At 48.4% G+C, this 21190-nt stretch overlaps 1 protein-coding gene across 2 annotated transcripts in view; it reads left to right on the top strand.

Moving 5' to 3' along the window:
* The window catches only part of Zfand3 (zinc finger AN1-type containing 3), a 262402-nt gene that overhangs the window by 238177 nt on the left and 3035 nt on the right, over window positions 1-21190 (top strand). The gene's annotated exons all lie outside the window — the stretch shown is intronic.

Below are 21190 nucleotides of genomic sequence, written 5' to 3'. Positions count from 1 at the left end.
TCTAAGTATCTACTGGGTTCACCACAGACCTACCTACATTCTTTCTCAGTTACCTAACAGGTATCCCTTGTCTGTGCTCAGTTCTGAGACTTGTCTTTTCTAATGGGAAGAGAACTCTGAGCTTTATGCAGTTCCCACAGAAGGAGCCGTCCTAGAGTGTCAGGAGTTAACTTTGGTTCACTCATAGCCCTATGCCATGTGCACAGAAGAGTGATGCATCAACTGCCACAGACAAAGAGACGAAGGATAGCTCAGAGCTGTCTTTGAGAAACTGCTCAGTGTTCCTCCCTCCTGTCTGCCTGCTTGAATTCCTCTAAGAAGGGGTAGGTTGTGTGGTTATTTCCTTAAGGAGGTATGTAATGTTGGAGATGTTACCTGCCCTGAAAGGTTCTAGAGGGAACCTTGAGAGCAGGAGTTTACTACAGAAAGTGAAGACTCTGGAAGTAGTGTGAACTCAGACAGAGCTGTTCTGCACTGCAGAAAATCTTTTATATATATATTCGCAGTCTTTTCTTCTATTCCCATCCACTCTGTACAGGTTATTAACTGCTGACAAGAAATTCACATCTCATAAATAATGCTTAAGAGCCATTGCTATATAAATTGAATGTGTTATGAATTGTGATGGGCCTTTTTGTAGCATTCAATGCCTAGAGCAGGAAGAAGAGAGGATGTCATTTCCATTAATTTCTAATGAGGTGCCAATTAAAGGCAGAGAAGATGCTCCAGAGGGAAGAGTGGCCAAGCTCCCCTGAATCCTCCGCCCCAGGGCTGTCATCCAAACACTGCCAGTAAACCCTTCTCTAAAAATTCCATTACAGTCTCATGGAGAGCACACACAGACACATTCGGCTTCCCTTTGATCTTCAAAAGAGCAATTTGTAAGGAGTTCTGAGCCTTCCCACACAGGGAACAGCTCTAGGTGATAGGAATTGTTAATTGCCAAGATGCTCCATGGGCTTTCAATAAGGAGGTGGGTTTGAAGATGAATTCTCCTCTGCCTCACTGTGGTTGGATAACCTTTAAGTCAATAGTGCCAGAGGAACGCCCTTTTCCTGTGAAACCTTCCCAGGTGCCAATTAGAACAGGCGTGTGTTGGGGCTGGAATAGTTTCCTGCATCCTAGAGTGTCTTCAACAGCCAAGTTCTCAGGAGGGAAGACAGCTGCCCAAGGTGTCTTCATTTCGTTTCACTTCTTAGTTGACAAACTGACAGTTCATTCTCAGTCTTACCTCCTAAGATGCCACCCTAGAGGATGTTCGTCTGAAATCACCACTGTCTGCAGGTCTGGGCCACGCACAGTGCCGGAATGCCGTCTGGTGTGATGCATGCAGCTGGCCGTTTAGTTGCTGTGCATTGCTTCTCAGAACCACAGAATGACTTTCTAAGTGCCAGTCTAGGAATTTGAGTATGTTTTTGCATATTTTCAGTAGCTAGTGACTTAACAGAGTGTAAGCACTGGATCAGAAGTGTTTTTATTAGCCTCATAGGTAATCTCATTTTCTTAGTTTTCAAAGTAAGTTTTCTACTCTCTTTAGAAACTGGTGGTGCCGTAGCCAGGGCCTCGGGGTGTATTGTTGCCACCTCCTTTGTGGTCATTTCGCCCGTCATTCACTGTCAAACCAAGGTGTCAAGTGTTCGTTGATAGGACCATATAAAACATTTTGCTATTGAGGAATAAGAGAAATACAGAATCTAGGAGTTGGACATGCCAGACATGGATTGCTGGCCCACTCTCAGAGGTTTTGACCAGGAAAACAAGTCCCACATGATGTTCATACCACTCTGGACAGCTCTCAGTCCTTGAAAATTTTTTAAATTAATGAATTATTTTTATCTATACGAGTGTTTTGTATGTAAGTACACCATGTGTGTACAGTGCCCACAGAGGCCAGAAGAGGGCATCACATTCCCTAGAACTGGAGTAACAGAAGGTTCTTAGCTGCCATGTGGTGCTGGGAACTGAACCTGGTCCTCTGGAAGAGCAGCCAGTGCTCTAGCTCAGCCACTTCTCTAGCCCCCTTGGAGGCTTTTTACAAAAAAGACTCCCTGGCCCCACTGCAGACAAGTTAGTAGAGGTCTCTAGGTATTATATTCAGCTATTTATTTGGTCATAAATTTTTTTCCCCAACCATTTGAGGGTTAGTTGTGTTTGTCATGGCCTCTTGCCCCGACAGCTTCCCTGACTGCTAGAACTTGGGTGGACAGTGTCCATCATTCTGTGTCAGCAGTGCTAGCACAGCTTTGGGGTGCAGGGGTTGTGTCCTGTCCTGGGTCTGGCTCCATGTTCCACTTTTGTCTGTGAATCCAGTGATACCCCTTCTCCAAGCCTTGTTTCCCTTCAGTGCAGGATCTGGTCCATGATCTTGTGTTGCATTTAGTTGTTACCTGCATTTAGGCTCCTTTAACCTAGAACATGTTCAATCCTTTCTGTTTTGTGGTGTTGGCATTATCTTGAAGAACACCCCTCCCTCCCTCCTTTTTTTCCTCCCTCCCTCCCTCTCTCTCCTGCCCGCCTACTTTTTTAAAATGAGACTTCCTTGTTCTGGGTTTCTCTGGTGTTTGTCTATAATTAGGTTTCAGCTGTAGTACTACACGCTTGATGCTGTGCCCTGCTCAGGGTTTTATGCTGGGGGAACAATGTTCATCAGTCCCTCAATATTGATGGCACTTTGTTTCACCCCAGCCAAGGTCTCCCCCACTTCCCCTACTTCATACTTCCCCATTTCTCCCTTGTACCTAATAAGCAATATGTGGGAAATACTTTCACAGCATATTAACATCCTGCTTCTCATCAACATGCCCTCGAGATTCAGCATCCAGTCATGATTCTTGCTTGAAGCAGCCTTTTAATATTATGGCTGTAACATGATTTCCTAAGTCTAGACCAGAGTCCACAGTGGTCACTTGACACTCTTGACTTGATTCTTCCAATACTATACATGGTGATCTTTGTTGTTTGTTTTCTCACAGTGTCCCAGATTTGGCCAAGTTGAAGTTTCTTTAGTCTGACTCCTATGTCCTGTGACCAGTTCCCCATCCGTTGAGGTGGATTCGGGGAGGAGTGGGAACAATTCTTTGCTCTTTGGCATAACAAGATTTGTCAAAGGACCTTGTGCTTGCTTTCTCTAGTCCTAGATTCAGCTACTCCTCCAAATTCTGTAAGATGATTTTCATACGCAGTCTGTGGTGATTTGCTGAAATTGAGGTGAAGGTATGCACATACACAAAATAACTAGTACCCAGGATAGCCTGTCATTAGAGTTTTTACTAAGTGACAAGACATATGTTAAAAAGGGTATGGGGATTGGGGGCTCAGTTTGAGCTAGAGGAATCTAGACAGACTCCTGCAATTAAACCTTAAGAAAGGGTATGACGTAGATGCAGGAAAGGTGCATGCTCAATCCCTCTGTGTTATGAAGATGGTCTCTCCAGCAGGATGGAGCCTTGCATCCAGTGAGGAGGGAATCTTAGAAATGGAGGAAAGGGCTCCAGGCTGAGGAGTTTTGGAGTTGGCTTGTGGTAAGAAACCACCAGTAGTTTTGAATACTGTCAAAACGTTTAAGTTTTTTTAAAACATTATTTTTATTTTATGTGCATGAGTGTTGTGCCTGCATGTATGTAAGTGCCCCAAGTGCATGCAGTGCCTGCGGAGGTCAGAAGAGGGTGTTAGATTCCCCTGAAACTAAAGTTAAGGAAGGTTGTTAGCTCCCACATGGGTGCTGGGAACTGAAGCTAGGTCTTCCACAAGAACAGCCAGTGCTCTTAACCACTGAGCCATTTCCAGCCCCCAACCCCTCTTTTTAAATTAAACACACAAGAACACCAGGGAGGCAGTTGAATGGTTGTAGACAAAGTAAGGTGACTGGTGAAGTGAAAGGAACGTGTGCGCAGAGCTGCTGCTGCTTCAGGACTGCATAGTGAACCAGTGTTGGTGCTCTAGAGTCAGAGTAGGGCAGTAGCCGTGATTAATCCATGTGCCTGCGCCTTTAATTCCTCTTCAAGTCTGAAACTTGTCACATGGCATTTTGTCCCATGTCTCTGAAAGCCTTATTCTGTGTACTGATTGCTAGCCTGGGGTGGCCAAAAACCTTTGTGTCACAGCCTGGACTTTAGAAGCAGTGTAGATGCAGCGCAGGCACGTGTGTTGAAGGCTTAGTCCTCAGCTGCTGATGGTGCTGGGAGGTGCTGGGATCTTTAGAGACAGGCTGGTGGAGGATGTTAGCTCACTGGGGGCATGGCCTTCAAGGGGAAACTGGCATCGCAGCCCCTCTCTTTGCTTCCTGGCTGAGATAAAGTTAGGCATCTTTGCTCTTCCAGTCATTCCTCACAATTTTTTCCCTTTCCACAGGCCCAAAGTGACAGGGCCAAGGGATTGTGGACCTCTGAGGCTTTGAGCCAGAATTACCCTTCCCTTCTCTGAAGGTGCTCGCCTCAGTATTTTCTCATGGTGTTGGAAAGTGACTCTACCCTGCCACACAGTCGCACTAGCAACCCTCTATCAGAGCCCAAATTGATGCGGCTGACAGGGTGTCATCATTCCTGCCTGAGCGGAGTGTCCGTGGCCTGCCCAGGTTTACAGAGAAAGGATTGCCACAGGACGCAGTCCTCAGGAGCCTCTGTTTTCGTGCCGAGTGTGGCGGTGAAGGCCAAAGTTTCCGCGCTCCCCTGAGGTAGCAGCTGAGGGTGGTGTAAGAGAGCCAAAGGAAGTTAGGTATCTTGAGGCAAGCCGTGAGGTGGGAAGTTTTCTGCCGTCACCTCCTTCCTTCAGTCTCTCCATGCTTTTACTAACACGGCTATGCCATGGTTGTTCCCCATGTGTGAATTCTAGTCTAAAACCATGGCTGGACCCTGTGCTGCTCATCTGTCACAGCACATCAGAGCTGTTCCTGGGCACCATGTGCGGCTCGGCAGGGGTTCCGCTGCCTGTGGGGAGACCAGGCACTGCCTTCCCAGCAGGGGTCTCGGCTGTCACACTCCACTATGCCCTCAGGATGTGGGAGTCAGCAGGCAGCACCTACAACTTTGTCAGGGCCTACTGGACAGCATGTCTGCCTGGACTGCTTCATATGAACAGAAAAGGGATTGTGGGAGAGGAAATGAATTACTGATGTTTTATATTTTTGATCCAGTAACATTGTTTTGATTCTTTGTCCAGCAAGGTTTTTTTATACCGTAAAAATTTTACCATAAAAATATACCATAAAATTTTTACATATCATAGTATTCATACAATTTCATTTTTAATATTTTATTTATTTTTGTTTTATGTGTATGAGTGTATTGCCTACATATATGTAAGTGCACCCATGTCATGCAATGCCTGAGAAGGTCAGAAGAGGGCATCAGGGCCTGGAGAAATGGCTCAGTGGTTAAGAACACTAGTTGTTCTTGCAGAAGACCCGGCCGGGTTCAAATCCTAGCACCTACATGGCAGCTAACAACTGTCTGTGACTCCAGTTCCAGGGGGTCTGACAGCCTCTACTGACCTTCTTGGGCACTGCACGACACGGGTGCACTTACCTACATGCAGGTAATACACATGTACACATAAAATAAAAATAATAAAATATTTTTTTTTAAAAAGAAGAGGGCATCAGATCCCCTGGAACTAGAGTTTTGGATGGTTGTTAGCATCCATATGAGTGCTGGGAATCAAACCCAGGTCCTCTACAAGAGCAGCCAGTGCTCTTAACTGCTGAGCCATCTCTCCAGCCTCTGTATTCACACATTTTCTAATTCAGCGACTTTAAGTAACTTCTGAGTGCTGTGTGATCAGCACTCAGTTTTCTCTTCCCACCATCCTGGAGGACTCTGTCCCTCTCCAGTCCTTGCACTTTACTGCCCTGGCCCCAGGCAACCGCTGACCTGCTTTCTGTTGCTGTACTAGAATTTTGCTATCTGGAGTCACAGTATGTGTAATCTCATGTCGGTGTGGCTTGGTGTTTTTGAGTCATCAGTCTTGAGAGTGCCACATTGTGTGGGTGTATCATATGCACTCCACTCACCAGCCAGTGTGCATGTGGGGAATTTGTGCTGCGAGAATTAAGCTTCAGTAAACACTTAGGCATGAGGCATGCATCATCACTTTATTGGGCAGATGCATGGGGTGGAGTTGCTGGTTAAATGGTAAGTGTATATCTGATGTTTAGGTAACTGCCAAAAGCTTGTCCAGCAGTCTGGAACCAGCTCACCATTCCGTCAGCTGTGCATTGGGCTCTGGCTTCCCTGTGTCCTTGCCAGCATTCAGTACTCTGCCTTTTATCTCTAGCTACTCTAGCGGTGTGTGCCCATCTCCTTAGCAACCAGAGAACATCTTGAACATACCGAGCGTTTCCTCCGTGCACTTTTGATTACACGGACATCTTGGTGAAGTGTTTCTTCATTTTCAAATGTTGCCCAAAGTCCTTTTTATAAAAACATTTACAGTTACTATCTTAGCAATATTCCAATCCACAAATATGTCTATTTAGGTTTATTTTTAAATTTCTTAGCCATGTTTTATATCTTTCAGTATATAGCCTTTGTTAAATTGTTCCTTAGTGTTTTCGTTTTTGACGATATTGTGGGTAGGATTGAAAATGCTTGCTTTCAAATTGTTCCCTCCCTCTCAGAGATGCAGTTGGTTTTCTTAGAGCATTTCTCATCTGTAGGCTGGTTAGGCTTCCCTGTTATTGGTAGATCCTTAAGATAGGTCACATCCTTGACCATGAGTCTGCAAACACAGGCAGTTTACTGGTTCCAACCTGCATGCCTTCTATTTCCTCTTCTCTTCTTGTTGGGGTAGATGTCCAGGCATGGAGCTGTTAGGTCAGATAATAAGTGTGTCTGACATTCTCTCTTCTTATTTGATCTTAGGCTGAAATTCAGTCTTCTCACCATTAAGTTTGATTTAAGGGTAAATGTCTCACAGCTGTCCCTCACCATAGGAATATGTCCTAGGAAATTGTAGAGATATCTTTTCTAGTGTATGGTTGTCTTCAGTGTCTGGTTGAAGCTAATTTGTGGGCACTGGAGAGATGGCTCAGTGGTTAAGAGCAAGGACTACTCTTGCAGAGGACCCAGGTTTGGTTCCCAGCACACACATAGCTGCTCACAACCGTCTGTAGCTCCAGTTCCAAGGGATTCAATGCCCTCTTCTGTCTTCTCTGGGCACTGCACAAATGGAGTGCACTTACATGCATACAGGCAAACACTCATAAACATAAAATAAAAATAAGTATTTTTTAAAAAGCTAAATTGTGTTTATCATGTTATATACAAATATCTGCTCCTAGATACTCCAGCCCCTAATGTGGTCTGAAGGTGTGGGCTTCTGCACTTAATTGTCCATGGGAGAGGGGATGCTCCTTCTTCAGGTAATTCTGATATACTCCAAAGTCTGATACATGGCTTTTGTACTTAGTAAAGGACTCAGGTTGTAGGAAACCTAAAGATAATTTAAGAGCAAAGAGAATTTCAACTGTGAGGTTTTTACGTCGGTTCCAGTTGGCTTGGCCTTTTGCTGTGCCATAACAAAATACCACAGACCTGGATTAAATTGCTAAAGAATGAAGTTCAGCTCATAGTTCCAGGAGGCCAAGAGGCTGTGGTAGCATCTGAGGCATCACGGGGCAAAGCAATGCAAGCTAGCTTGGGCCGCCCTTTGCTTGTAGAGCCACTGTGGCTTCACGAGGGCCTCAGACTCAACACCTAATGTGATTCTACTGTCCAAGGGCCTTGCCTTCAAATTACCGTTGACGTATGAATTTGGAGATTAAATTTCCAGCACATGCGTTGTTATTTTCCTTTTACATAAACGTTCCATTCCCTCTCACTCTGCTACACTGAGAGCTGGTTTAACACAGCGTCGCTCCCCTGTTCTTCTCCCCTTGCAGACCCTGACATTCTCTGGAGCCAGAATTATGTAGTGGTGTGTAGCTTCCCACAGTCCCTGTTGCCGTGTGCGGCCTCTGCTGTTGCCTGGTGATCCCACTGAACTTGCTGTTGGTCTGTGGGGAAAGGCCTTTTTGCAGTAGTTTTGGAGGGCAGGCACATTGTGGGAAGGCAAGAGCTGGGCGTGTCCTCATGTAAATTTTTGAGGCTCATAATACAGGTACAGCCTCAGGACTTTCTGATGAAATATTTGGTTGAAGGAGTAAGATCTAAAGAGAGAATATTAGCATTATTTTTATGTACTTTGTCTTCAGTTTTTATTGGTGGAAGGAAGAAAGTTAGATAAAACATGCACCATCAGGTAGGGTGGCATTACCTGCTTTATTTAGTTCAGGTCATTTTATATGGCTGTAGCTTTAATTTTTCAACTTTGGGGCAAAGTGTATTGCATAAATAAAATCTGTTTCATCTCAGGCATAAGATTGGCTCTTTGGAGTCACAAAAGGACCAGGCCACAGGCCTACTGTGTGGGGAGCATGTTTGTTAACTTAACTCTGCTGTACAAACCTGCCACTACCTGGAATGCAGGCACAAAGGAGCCGGAGGACTCCTCCATGATGGGGAACTAGCAACTGGGACCCTTACCAGCACTGAGGGTGAGCACATCTTCTGATGCTGGGCATCCTGACTGACCCCGTGAGGCACCCTGCTCGCTCTGCCCTCCAGGGCAGCCCTTCAAGGTCTTGTCAGCAAGCCTGTTCCTCACACACTAGAGTGGGATGGCCTAGGCCTTCTAACACCCCAGCTTCTCTGGGGACTGCAGAGATGGTGTTAGAATACCAGGGTCTAAGCAACAGGAATGGCAGACTGGAGTCAGTGTTTGTCTCCACATTTTCCAGCTCAGAGGCTGCTGCAAAGTCTGTTTTTAAACACACACTTTGTTCATCTGGACATCTCCTGAGACTGTCCAAAAGTCTCCTCTTAGAGCTCACGATGGCCTCTGATGTGTTCCTCAGCATATTGAAATCCGGCTGCTGTGAGTACTGCAGGGCAGGACCAGGTTGTATTCTTCTGCCAGTCTCAGCCTCAACTCCACACCTGTTGTACAGTATGTGCAGTTACTGTGGGAATAGGCTGGGACCCTGCACCATTGCAGTAAGGATCTTCTGGGGGACATAAAAGAGTTGTGCCCTTGAGCATCTCCTGCCTACCGGTGTGTCATTTGACCCTATGAAGGCATTGTAGAACCGAGACACCCCAGCTTTTACAGAAATGAAAACTCAAGCTTTGCAATTAAAGAACTCAGAAATGCTGAGGTAACGCCTGGGATTTGAGTCCAGGTCTGCATGTTCATGTCCCCAAGCCCATCGGACACTCTGAATGCTAGGCAGGTGACTGCAGCCCCACTGTCCGTATTCTCAGCCCTGTGGAGTTCAGGGAATAGGAAGAATGTATGTGACCTGCTGTGTGTCACTCGTCACCACGTCTGGATGGGCTGCTGGAGGACAGAGCCTGTGGCTCATCGCCATTGTTGTCTCCCCTGCATCTACGTAAGAAGAGACACTGGCATTGTGCATTGGGCTGTGTATTCCGTTTCTCCCAAGTGCTAATTCGTGTCCTTTCTGCCCATGAAAACTTACCTCCTTCCAGGGCACCTAATGGCTGACCTCTCCTGGGTGCCCCTGATCTATCTCACGGTGCTAGGTTGTATTGATTTTATTTGCAGTTGATTTCTTGCTTTGCTTCTTATGACCTTCAGCTGTTGTCCTCTCCCCGTGTGTCAGCTGTCTTTAAAGGCAGGAACCAGTGACTTCTTTTCTTCCTTCTTCTGCACTCAGCCCCCAGCGTAGAGCTCTGTAAATAGTGCACAGATGACCAATAAATACTTTTGACTCCTTGAGCCTGATGCCTTCTCTCTCTTGCTGACAGCTGAGCACTGGCGCTTGCATCCTTTATTTATTAGATGAGATTTGATAGCACCTTTCCTCTGAGAAGATCAATATCAATGAAGTTTGTGTCTGCTTCTGAAAGTGCCTTTACCTAAGCAGACCAAGGTCTTGACGAGGTCGCGTGACAGTCCTGGTGACACAGACTCCAAGAAGGCCCTGTCGCTCCAGATTTTACTGTACTGTTACCAGCAGGAAGGCAGAGCATGATTCTGTGGCATTAGCAACAGAAACCTAGTTTAACTGAGAAAGCTGGCTTAGAGCACAGTACAGCTCCCATGAGCCCCGAACCCACAGTACATACACAGAGTGGTCCTGGGTTGTGGGCTCACAGGTGCTTGGTGCTGTGGGTCTTAGAGTGGTTCAGTCTCTGAGACTCAGAACCAAGTTGCTAGAGAGCAGGGTCCCTGGGACAGGACCCTGAGGGGCATGAGAGGTAGTCTCAGAGGGAACATGCCCTCCATGGACTAGCTGACAGATGGGGAAAGGGGTTTGCCACACCTCAGATCTTCTGGGACCAGCTGTGACATGGAACAAAGTTCAGGGGCAAAACTGTAAAAAGTGGTGGGTCAACCTTGTGGTTCTTTGGAGAAGTGCCTAAAGTAACCAGGTGAGCTGGCATCTCTAGGAAACTACCCTTCCTTAGCTCCTGTGGGTATGGATGTTATTCCCATCCCTCTTCTCCCCGGGGCTTTGTAGGTGGAAGGGAGGGGCTCTCAGAAGAGCTGGGTGGTATGGATGCCGCCAGCACCCCAGGCTCAGCCTGCTTGGAGCCTGTAGTCCTGGAGACGCTACTGTCAGATCAGGACAGAGGACAGCAGCTAGGAGGAGGGGATGCGGGAGGGCCAGGCCCCTCTTTGCTCTGAATACCTCTTTGCAGTTGATCAGAGGCCTCATCTCCCATGTATATGCTAAGATGTACCAGTACAGCAGGTGGCAGGTGACACTGGCCTGTGAGGAACCCCAGCTGCTTCTGGAACCTTGCAGAGGCTTGCTTCATTCACCCTGATGTATTCTCTAGGAAAGCCCCTGAGGGCTGCAGGGGAGCCCATGTCCATGTTTAGTGCCTTCCTCTAGCCAGAAGTTTCTGTCACGTATTTAGTAGTAGATGCTTGCTTTTGCTTGCTGCCCAGGGGATGGGTGGTTCTAGGCTGGGCGGAGTTGACAGGCACAGCAGCAGTTCCTGCTCTCTGGAGCTCAACTGTGCTCCACAATTCATTCTCCCCGGAATCTGGAGTAACTGACAGACTACTAAGGTAGAGGAGACAAGGGGGTACCAGTGGGGCCTGTGGTGAGGGTGCTTCTTCACTGTCCATGTGGCTCATTGATTCCAGGAGCCATCTTGATGTGTCTGAGTGAACTTGTGAGTAGAGGCTCAGGTTAATCACAGCAGTGGGAGAAAGTGAAATTAGGAAAGTAAACCTGCTCATGTAAAAACTGACATGTGCCCACTGCCAGTTAGCAATGGTCTCCCCTTGTACCTGTACCCCACTCACCCTAGCTAGTACATGTGCTGAGCTTGGGAGTGGCGGGGGGCACAAGCATTAAACATCCTTTTATGCCAGAAGTAATTCCCTTCTGTTTTTAACGAGTCACCTGTTAGGTTAAATTATCTGTTGTGCTCATCTTTATTGTTCTAGAAGAACACATGAAACAGAGTCTCTGGCCTTATGCTGTTATTCTTTGGGTGAGGCATGCAGCACGTGGGACAGACACAGGTAGACGGCGTGCCAAGGTATCATAAAGTAACAGAGTGGTGAGGGCCAGGGAATCACAGCAGGCTGGGCAGGACTGCCAAGCTGAGACGGGAGAGTGAGGACGAGGCATCCTGGACTGAGACAGAATGGGTCTGCGTGGAGCAGGGTTGGCGGTACCCATTTGGGGCTTGTTGGCCTTGCAAGGAGTTTGGTTGTTATTCCTAACATAGTAGGAAAGTACTGAGGGTTTTAAGCAAAGGAGTGACATGATCTCATTTACATTTTAAAAATGTCCCTCTGGGAGAGGAGCAGAAATACTTGTGTATGCCAAGACTCTCGGTACACGAAGCCTGGTGTCAGTGGTCGCCTGGCCTCTGGGGAGCTTAACAGAAAATGAGACGAGAGACTTACTTTTGGTGTATGTTGTTTTATACAATTTGAAGTTTATTATATTCACCTATTCCACATCATATTCAAAGAACAATTAGCAAATATGAAGCAAGTGCATCTCAGGTCAGTTACCCCCTAATCAACCCAGAGTCTGGCTAGTACTGTAAGAGGAAGGGGGTGGTGGTCAGCTAGGAGGAAGCAGGGTTCTAGCAAGCTGTGTGGGGCCCTGACCTCCCTGCACCCTAGTCCCACTGGTGCTGTTTCTGTTCCTTCAGCATGCCAACCTCAGTCCTGTCACAGGACCTTTGCATATGATAGAAGGGCAGGTTCAAGACATGATTTGGAGGCAAATCATCTAACTAGACCATTCATACAAGACAGGTTAGGGAAAAAGAGAAATCAGGGAATCTGGAATGTGACTTGAACAGCAGCTGGACGGCTATTTTTTCCATTTATCAGGCAGACTGGGAGGTGAGCTGACATAGGGTCAAGAGGATTAGGGTTCTGTCCTGAACCTGGCACAGATGAAGTTGCTGCTGGCCAGCCTGGTGGAGGTATTGAGAGGCATTTTCAGGAAGAAGTCATGGGCTGTGCAAGTCCAACTTGAGGGGCCCTCAGTGTTGGGATTCCAGTGGAAGGTCTGGTTCTGGATTTCTGGAGGAGGCATGCAGGAGAAAATGGCAGGGGCTGGTTTTGAGCATGTTAGAGAAGATAAAGGCTGCGGGAAGCAGCAGCTGGTGAGACAGGGTGGTCGGAGTGACGTTGCAGAGCAGAGGGACATGCAGGGTGCCAAGACCCAGACCAGGACAGATGCTATAGATCAGGTGAGGATGGCAGAGCTGGGCCCTGAGCCCTTGGTTGGTCTTTGCTTGTCCCTGAGAGGGGCTGAGAGAACACGGTGTCTTTGTAGCCTCTGCTCATTTACTCAGCTGTACCACTTTGAGAGAAACAAGCACTGTCTTTACAAAGGAGGTGTGAAGTGACCAGAAATGGTCCTTGATTTTATCAAGTCTAACCAGGTAGAAGAGTAAATAGAGTTGCACCAAGATGCCATGAAAGCATACCATGAGGGTCTCGGGGTCTTTTCGGGAAGAGAAAACCGAGGCCTGAGTAAGCCAGAGTTCACATGGGAGGCCAGTGTGTCTAGAACACAGCAGTGGGGGGCTGGTGGGGAGGACATGAGAGGCAGGCAGGGTACAGCTGCTCCAAAGGTGATGTACAATCAGTGGGAACTGCCTCGGGGTCACTTGGCGAGTTTGGTGATCACAGACAGGCTCTGCTCTCTTCTAACTGCTGTGAAGTTGATGGGTTTGATGGAGACCCAAGGGGTAAAGATGGCTGCCTTAAGCTTCTTTTTAAGGATAAGGAAGTGTGGGAAGATACCACACAAGTCGGGGGCCTGCTGAAAGGAGCTGGGGCTGCCAGAAGCATACTTCTGCCAGCCAGCTCTGCTCTCCTGAGGACCCAGAGAGAGGACACGGTGGTGGTGGGGGGGGACAGCCAGAAATATGGGTGCTTCCCCAGAGCAGTGGCTCAGGAAACCCCCCAGCATCCACAAGGGCCATGCTGCCTGCTTCCAGCTGCTGAAAGGACATTGGAAGGAGCAAGCCAGCATTCTGACAGAAACTTCCCTGAGCCGTTTTCTCGGGTTTTTTCTTAAAGCTTATTATATTTTGTTATATGTATGTATGCAAATGCCTGTGCAGACCAGCGGTGTCTGATCCCCTCGGAACCTTGGCAGTTGCGAGCTGGCTGATGTGGGTGCTGGGAACTGAACTTGGATCTTCCACAAAAGCAGTACCTGTTCTTCTCCACTGAGCCATCTTTCCAGCCCAGCTCTCAGTTTTAAATGCTCATTTCCACCTAGAAGAGGCCAACATAGTGGGAGCTGCAGCAGCCCCTTCTCCTTGTGCTTCACATGCTGAAATACTCTTCATGGTGTGGGCGTGTTGAGCGGTCAGGGTGAACGGTGGGAGGCCCTTCTGGGTCAGGTAAAAGAAGGGCTCTGAGTAGGTGACAGGACAGGGCAGAAAGTGGAGGCACTTGTAAGCCTGGGGCTGTGGAGGAACAGTAGTGAAGGCCCTGCAGGGTGGGGTGGAGCGGTGCACTATTGGGTGCTCCAGCCAGCCGGACTGGACCGGTTCCCTTCTCTTCACTCGGGTTGCTCTGGAGCCACGTGATGAACTTGTCAGCGAGGCCCCCACCCATCTGGCCAGTGTGTGCAGCCGCTCTGAGCTGGTACTTCACAGGCTCCCGTCCTTGCCTTATTCACACTAGTTTTTTTTCGGCCATTTTAGCATGTATGTTGAAGATATCTTGATTGATTTGGGGGAAAGCAGATGATGGTGTCTGCTTTCTAGAATGGTCTCGGTCACCACTTTTTGTTAAGGAGCAGTGGGCTTCTCTCTAACTTGCAACTTCTTCCCCTTAGAAGATAGACTGATGGAGGCCTACTTGGTATTGGCTGTGGCTTTGGTTCCAGACCCCTGGGCAGTCTACCTCTGACCATCCGCTACTTTCTTTCTTCTAAGCTGGGATCCACTTCTGGTTCTTGGAGCATGATGACTTTGCCTCCACCCTGCAAAGCCAGGGATGGGGAGGAATGTAGAACAGCACATTCCATCCCCGAAACACCTGCAGCTGCTTGCTGCCTGCTACGGCCTGATGGAATAAAATGCATTAAGACCCTTTAATACACTTTGGTGCTGTGTGCTCTGCCTTGGGCACTGGGCATCGGGATGTGGCGTAATCTAGGGATTGCTGCAGGTGGGAATATAAGTGGCTGATGCTTTTCAACAAGCTTTGCTGTAACCACCTACTGTTTACAGCATGGACTTAGAAATGAGCTAGGGGGTCCGTGAGCTGCCCTGAGCCTTAGGACACTTTTATCTTACTAGAAAACTGGGGCTCGTTCTTCCAGGGAGTATTCTGGTCATTTCAGACACAGAAGACACACATACTTGTTTTGTGATTTTGAAGTAGGATCTCAGGTAGCCCAGACTGGCCTTAAACTAGCTCTGTAGCCAAGGATAACCTTGACCTGCTGACCCTCTTTCCTCCCCCCCTTCCTAGTGCTGGGATCACAGGCACGCATGGTTTTATGTGGTGAGGGGCGCTTCCTTCACAGCCAGTATTTTTAAAATTATAATTTAGAAGCCAAGTGGCACCCTATACTGTTGTGATTTGGAGGTGGCCCTCAGGAAGCTTTGAGGGGTCTCAAATAGTGCTTGCCGGCACTCATGTAAAGCAGACTTACCTCTGGACTGGACGCATGGCCTGGGCCTAGCCACGCTGGTGAGCCAGTGCTCTGTGTAGGCAGCCTGCGTGCTGTGCTTCATGTCGCACACCGGCAGAGCGTTGACAGTGCCTCAGTCCCCAAGGCTCGTCAGTGGTTTTAGGTTCTGCTTGAACCTTTAACAATTTGAAATTCGAATGAGCAAAGAAGTGTAAAACATTTCTTCAAGTGAGGTAGAAAAACTGAGCAGCTGGTGCTAAGGCCTGTCCTGGTTGAAGCATTCATGAAACAGCATGTGTAGAGCTGTTAAATGGGGGGGCGGGTCTTCAGGAAAGCAAGTGGTTAATTAAAATCTAAGTGTCTAGAGTTGCCCAGGTATGCTAACTTTAAACAGTAGTTTTACTTTAATATGAAGCCAATAAATGCCATTTCTGCTGGGTGTGAATTGAATGAGAATGTCAGGAAGTTGTGGATTTTGCCACCCTCCGTGTTCCATAAAAAGACAGCCCTGACCTCCTTCAGATCTAGGGTAGGGAGGGAGGTGCTGGCTTAGCCCCCAGCTCTCACCTCTCCCCCGGGGTTGCACTAGCCATTCCTGTGGCCAGTGGCACATTGAGAAAAGGGAACTGTGAGGTGGTCGCCTTGTGTCGCCCCAGTGCCCAGGCTGCATGTGCTGCCTACAGGCCTTTCTCCTCTAGCTTTAGGTTGGGTGACTGCCACTGGGTACCTCTTGGCCAGTATTGTTGGTGATCATCGTTCGTAGCACTTAGTGAAGGTATTGAGTGTGAACAAGGTGCTGGGTATTGAAGCCTATTTTCCTAATGGTATTTGTGCCGGTCACCAGGCCCCATTCCAGGACATCACCCCACCCTGTGAGCTTGCCTGTGGCTGGGGATACCTGAATGAATGGGCTATTTCAAGTGTTAGTTTTAAAGGCTGTAGGGTGAGACCAGAAGTTTGCTTCCTGTCAAATGGCATTTGTAGAAGCTTGTGTGTCAGACTCCAGATGTGTCATAGGACATTGGTTCCACAGCCATAAGTGTTACACATCACGTGTGTGGCATATGGCTGACGGGCCATGCTCTCCATGTCTGAATCCAGGTGTGCTAGTTCAGGGCTGTGAATGGTCTCTCATCCACTCTGCATCTCTCTTTCATGCCAGCTTCTCTGTGGCCTGGGAGTCTTGTAGTGAGCGTGGTGGTCTCTGCAGTTAGCTGCGGGAGCTGCTGCTCTTTCCTCCTCTCTCTTGTCATCATAGCCGCAGGCTTGGCAGATGCTGGTGTGGCTTGGGCTCGATGGCTCAGCTGCTGTGGCTGGCTTCTTTCTTCCTGGTACTGCCTCTCAGTTGAAGTGTGTCTTTTCAAACTGAGGATGAGCTGCCCAACCTCTTTGGAGAACTTTCATCCCATATCCTGGGTTGGAGGGACTGGGGCCACCATGGTTGGACCTACCTCCTGGTGCTCTTATTCCTGTCCATGCCCAGGGTGGCCTGTCACAAGCTAGGACAGTGGCCTACCCAGACAGGATGCAGTTCAGAGGGGCAGGGCAGGCAGAGCACTGAAAACAAAATGCTGAGAGAGCCAATTGCTGCTTCAGCCTCCCTTTTTAATCAAGGGCTCGCCCCAAATTCCTCTTCAAGGCCAACAAGCAAGAGAAGCCCACATACGTTCCCAAGTGCTTTGTGCAAATTTCCTGAAAGTGGCACAGACACCTTGGAGGAACTCCTGCTTCCTCAGGACAGCGGAGCCTACCTCCCTGGGCTCCCAGGAGCGGGACAGGTGCCATGTGATGTGATAGTGATGGACTGGGGTTAGACCACACTTAGCAATTCAAAAACACTTGCCCTGGCTATGTTCCTGTCTTGAGGGTGACTGTCCTTTTAATCACACTCAACCACCCCAGTCTCTCCAAAGCACCTCCTGCCACATTGAGAGTGAGTGTTGAAATTGCTTTTAAAATTGCATCTGCTGAACAAGGAGGACTCTGTAAGGAGAGTGTAAGCTGAAGTGTGTATGCTTGAGTGAGTCTGATTTCACCCAGCTTGAGCTGTGTTGTGCCCTGAGCAGCAACAGCAGGTGGAACAGCTCACCCAGTCAGTTCTGCCCACCGCTTCTATCGTGTTCCCAGCCCTTCTAGATGCCTTCCTTGTCCTCCCTCCCCCTTTTCTGAGACTCGGAAACCTGCAACCCCCCTGCCTCACCCATTTGGTTTCTTTAAAAAAAAATTACAGAATCTTTGTGAATGTCATAAACTGTATTTTGATCATATTCAGACCCCTCCCCTATTTACAGCCCCCAACAACTCACCCGCCTGATTTCACGTCCTCACATGCCCTTCAATGTCAGTCTATTGCCGGGAGCCTAGTTAACCTACCCAGCGTTACACCCTTAAGGAAAACTGACTCTCTTCCAGCAGCTATCAGTTGCCAAGAGTTTCTCAGCTAAAGCTACAGCTTCTTACCCACCTCCCCCCCACCCCCTAACCCCCATATACCAGGAATTTGTCTGGCTTGAACTAATGTGGGCTTATGCATGCTATCAGAATTCCTCTGAATTCATAGGAGTACCTGTCCTGCTTTCTGGAAAACACTGTTCTGTTGTAGTCATCTACCGTCTCTGGCTCTTACAAGCTTTCTGCCCCTTCCTCCACAGTGATCCCCAAGTCTTGGGAGGCAAGGCTTTGACATGGACTAAGCATTCTACGGTCTCTTGTTCTCTGCACACTAACCAGTTGTGGGTCTCTGTGTTAATCGCCATTTGCTGCATGAAGAAGCTTCTGTGCTGAGTTGACAGATGCACTAAATATGGGTATAACAGTAAGCCGTTGGGAGTCTAGTCTGTTAATGCTATATCCGTTTAACAGAAGAAAGGTAGTAGGTACTCCTCAGTGGCCTGTTGCCCGTCTAGTCACAGTTTCCTAGGCCTGCTGTCAGTTTCAGGGATGGGCTCCATCATGAATCAGACCTTAAATTCAATCAGAAAGTGATTGGTTACTTTCATAACATTTGTGCCACTGTTGCACTAATGGGCCCATCTTGCCAGACTAGTAGTTCATACAGTTCACAGCTGGGCAAGGTTGGTTGGTGACGACTTTCTCTTTGGGTAGTGTGCATAGCACGTTCCAGCACTGTGAAAGCCAGGCAGTAGAGATGAGGCTCGGAGGTCTGTACCAGCGTGATTGCTTCTTGTTTATTCTGTGACTCGTGTATGAGGCGTCTTCAGAAATAGGGTCTTACTGTCAAGTTCTGGTGAGTAACCAAAAGCAAAGGCCATAGCCAGTAGTTTGTGAGGGTCCGTAGGACCCCTGGTCAACAGCTTCAAAAGACGGTGTCTGTTCCTGTCATTAGGGTTTTTATTTGCTAGCCTGTGGGTTTCTCGTAGGGACACAGTCCCCCATTATTGTGTGTGCACTCTAAGGACCTTCTGTAGTGGTAGGTTTCCATATGACTTTTTCAAAAGACTTGTAGTGTTTTCCCTCCCCATACTCCCTCTTCTGACCTGCCCTCCCATTCCTCACCCCATTAACCCTTCCTATTTAATTACTCCCCTCTCCCCTTTATACCACTGCATTCTATCTCCTCTCCTGTGAAGCCTCTTGTCCGTGGTCCCTTCCTGGCCTGTATGGATTTTTCCAGTGGAAACACACATATCTAAGGATTCAAAAGCTAGCACTCAGGGGGAGGACATACAGCAGTTTGTCTCTCTGGGTCCGGGTCACCTCCAGGTAATTGTTTCCAGTTCCATCCAGTACCTGCAAATTTCCTAATAACGCATTTTGTTTCTGTTAATGACTTAGAGGAGTTGCTGAGGCTGGGCTAGCCAAAAGCAGGCTGTAAATCTGTTTGTGCTCTAAGACAAGATGAAACTTCTCTTTCTCCTTGTCTAGTTTGGTCTCTACACTCTCTGGAGTGATGCAAAGACTGATCCCTGCAGTGGTTTCTGGAGATAACTGTGGGTTCCAAGAACAGCAGGTGGAGTCCAGCCTCTCCTCTAACCTCTTCCTTTCCCAGCTGCCCTGCTGTTGAGCCATCTACAGAACCTTTCCTCTAGTAAACTGTTTCCCTTTGTTTCAAAAAGGGGAAGAAATTGTACCCAGTATTGGTTGCTAGCCAGCCCCACGCACAGTCCCCCTTTGCAGGGCATCACAGTCCTGGTGCTGACAGCAGATGCATTTAGCCATTGGCCACGACTGTCACTTGGGACAAGTTCCAGCACGTAGTGTCCACTGGTGAATACGCCTGACGAGGACTTGAACATAATTTATGCCACCTAATAACAGTGTGGCACGAAGGAAGTGGGCCTTACATCTCCTCAGACCTGTAACTCCCTTGAGTTATAGCGCTGTTTGTTCTGATGTTACCAGAGCTGCTCCCGAAATACAGCTGCTGGGAAGTAGTTTCCAGCTCTCAGGAATCAAAGCCGGGCGGCTCACTGCAGCCCACAGGGGCAGAGCTTGGACCCTCCATGGAGATGTCGGCCGAAGAGCCACTGGTAGAGGGGAATGTGGGGAGCTTGGCTGTCACTGTGTCCCTTTTCTAGGCTGGACTGGCCAAGCTCGTGCAAGGCGGTCCAAGCAGTGGAAAAAGAGGGTAGTGGGGACCGTGTTGGAGCTCTGCCTCCAAGTCTGCTTTGACTAGCGGGCCAGAACTGAGCCAGGAGATGGGCAGTTCTAACACAATCCATTTCCTGCTGTGTTGCCTTAGCCGCTGCTATCCATCAGGAGAAAGGAGCCCCTGGACCTTCTCCCAAGTGCCCCCCCGCCCCCCCCACCCTGAAGGAAGGTAGCAATGTTCCCTGCCCTTTGGTAAAAGCTGCAGGTACAGAAAGCTGCCAGGGCTTGGTGACAGAGAAACATCTGCAGACACCCCCATGTGGCCCTGCTGGTGCCCCAGCCTAGCAGCAGGCTCTCCCACAGGTGGGGCTCTCCCACAGTTGGGGCTCTCCCACAGGTGGGGCTCTGCTCCTGGAAGATGGTTTAGCTTGTTAGATGGAGAATGCATATTGAGGCCATGCATGCCTCTGCTGTGAAATCCTTCAGGAGAAAGACAACTGGTATCCAATATCCGCAAGTAATGAACTTATCAGTAACTATAACACACAAGCTCATTAATCTTAACTTCGCTTTTTCACCAAGTGGGAGCTCAGCTTCTCCAGAGACGAAAATTTCATCTCTGTTCTTTTCCTTAAACCCAGTCCCAATTTAGAGTCAAACATATTGCCCTGCTCTCCCTGGGAAGCAGTTAATAATGTGTTTTCTCGAACAACGGGTGGCCTAGTTCACTAGGGCCCCCTAGCTAGATGCATGTGCCCTTGTACACAGCCTGAGCTTGTGGCTGCCAAGCAGGGTGGATGTCATTTGTGTCTTTAGGTCATTTAAGGTTCCACCAATGGGGCTGGACAGGTGGCTCGAGTTAAGGGCACTGGCTGCTCTTGTAGAGGACCTGGGTTCGATTCCTAACACCCACATGGTAGCTACTAACCATCCATAACTCCAGTTCCGGGGGATCCACACCCCCTTCTAGCCTACATGGTCACCAGACACATAGGTGATACACATGTATACATGCAGGCAAACACACACATAAAATAAATAAATCTTAAAAAACAAAGGACTTCCCCTGACCTGAAGAATAGTGTCTCAGAGAAGTTCACTTTAACACTTAGGGCCATTGAGGCTTAAATGGATCCTCAAATTTCAGGGCTGTTGAAACTTTGTGTGCGTTCAGGCAAACTAGTCTTTTCTAAAGCTTCTGATCTTGTATGACCACAGCCTCCACATCTCAGAAGTGGAGGTTGGGGGAGGAGGAGGTCGTCAAGCCACAGTTTGCTGCCAGTGGCCGCCCAGTTCTTTGCTCCAGGACCAGAGCTTGAAAGAAAGCAGTCTGGGAGGAGCAGCACTGTGAGTCAGCTCCAGCAGGGAGAGCAGGTTAGGAACACATGGGGATTCAGTGAGGCCTGTCACTGTGGCCTGGTCTAGGCCCACAGACTTGGGAGGTATGGCTAGACAGCAAGGTGGGGGTGAGGAGGGAGGGGCAGCTTGGACTGGCCG

Source organism: Nannospalax galili, unplaced genomic scaffold (assembly GCF_000622305.1).
Source record: "Nannospalax galili isolate Female #2095 unplaced genomic scaffold, S.galili_v1.0 scaffold538, whole genome shotgun sequence".
NCBI lineage: Eukaryota > Metazoa > Chordata > Mammalia > Rodentia > Spalacidae > Nannospalax > Nannospalax galili.
Note: the sequence above shows the minus strand (reverse complement) of the source record. Positions and strands in the feature narration are given on the sequence as shown.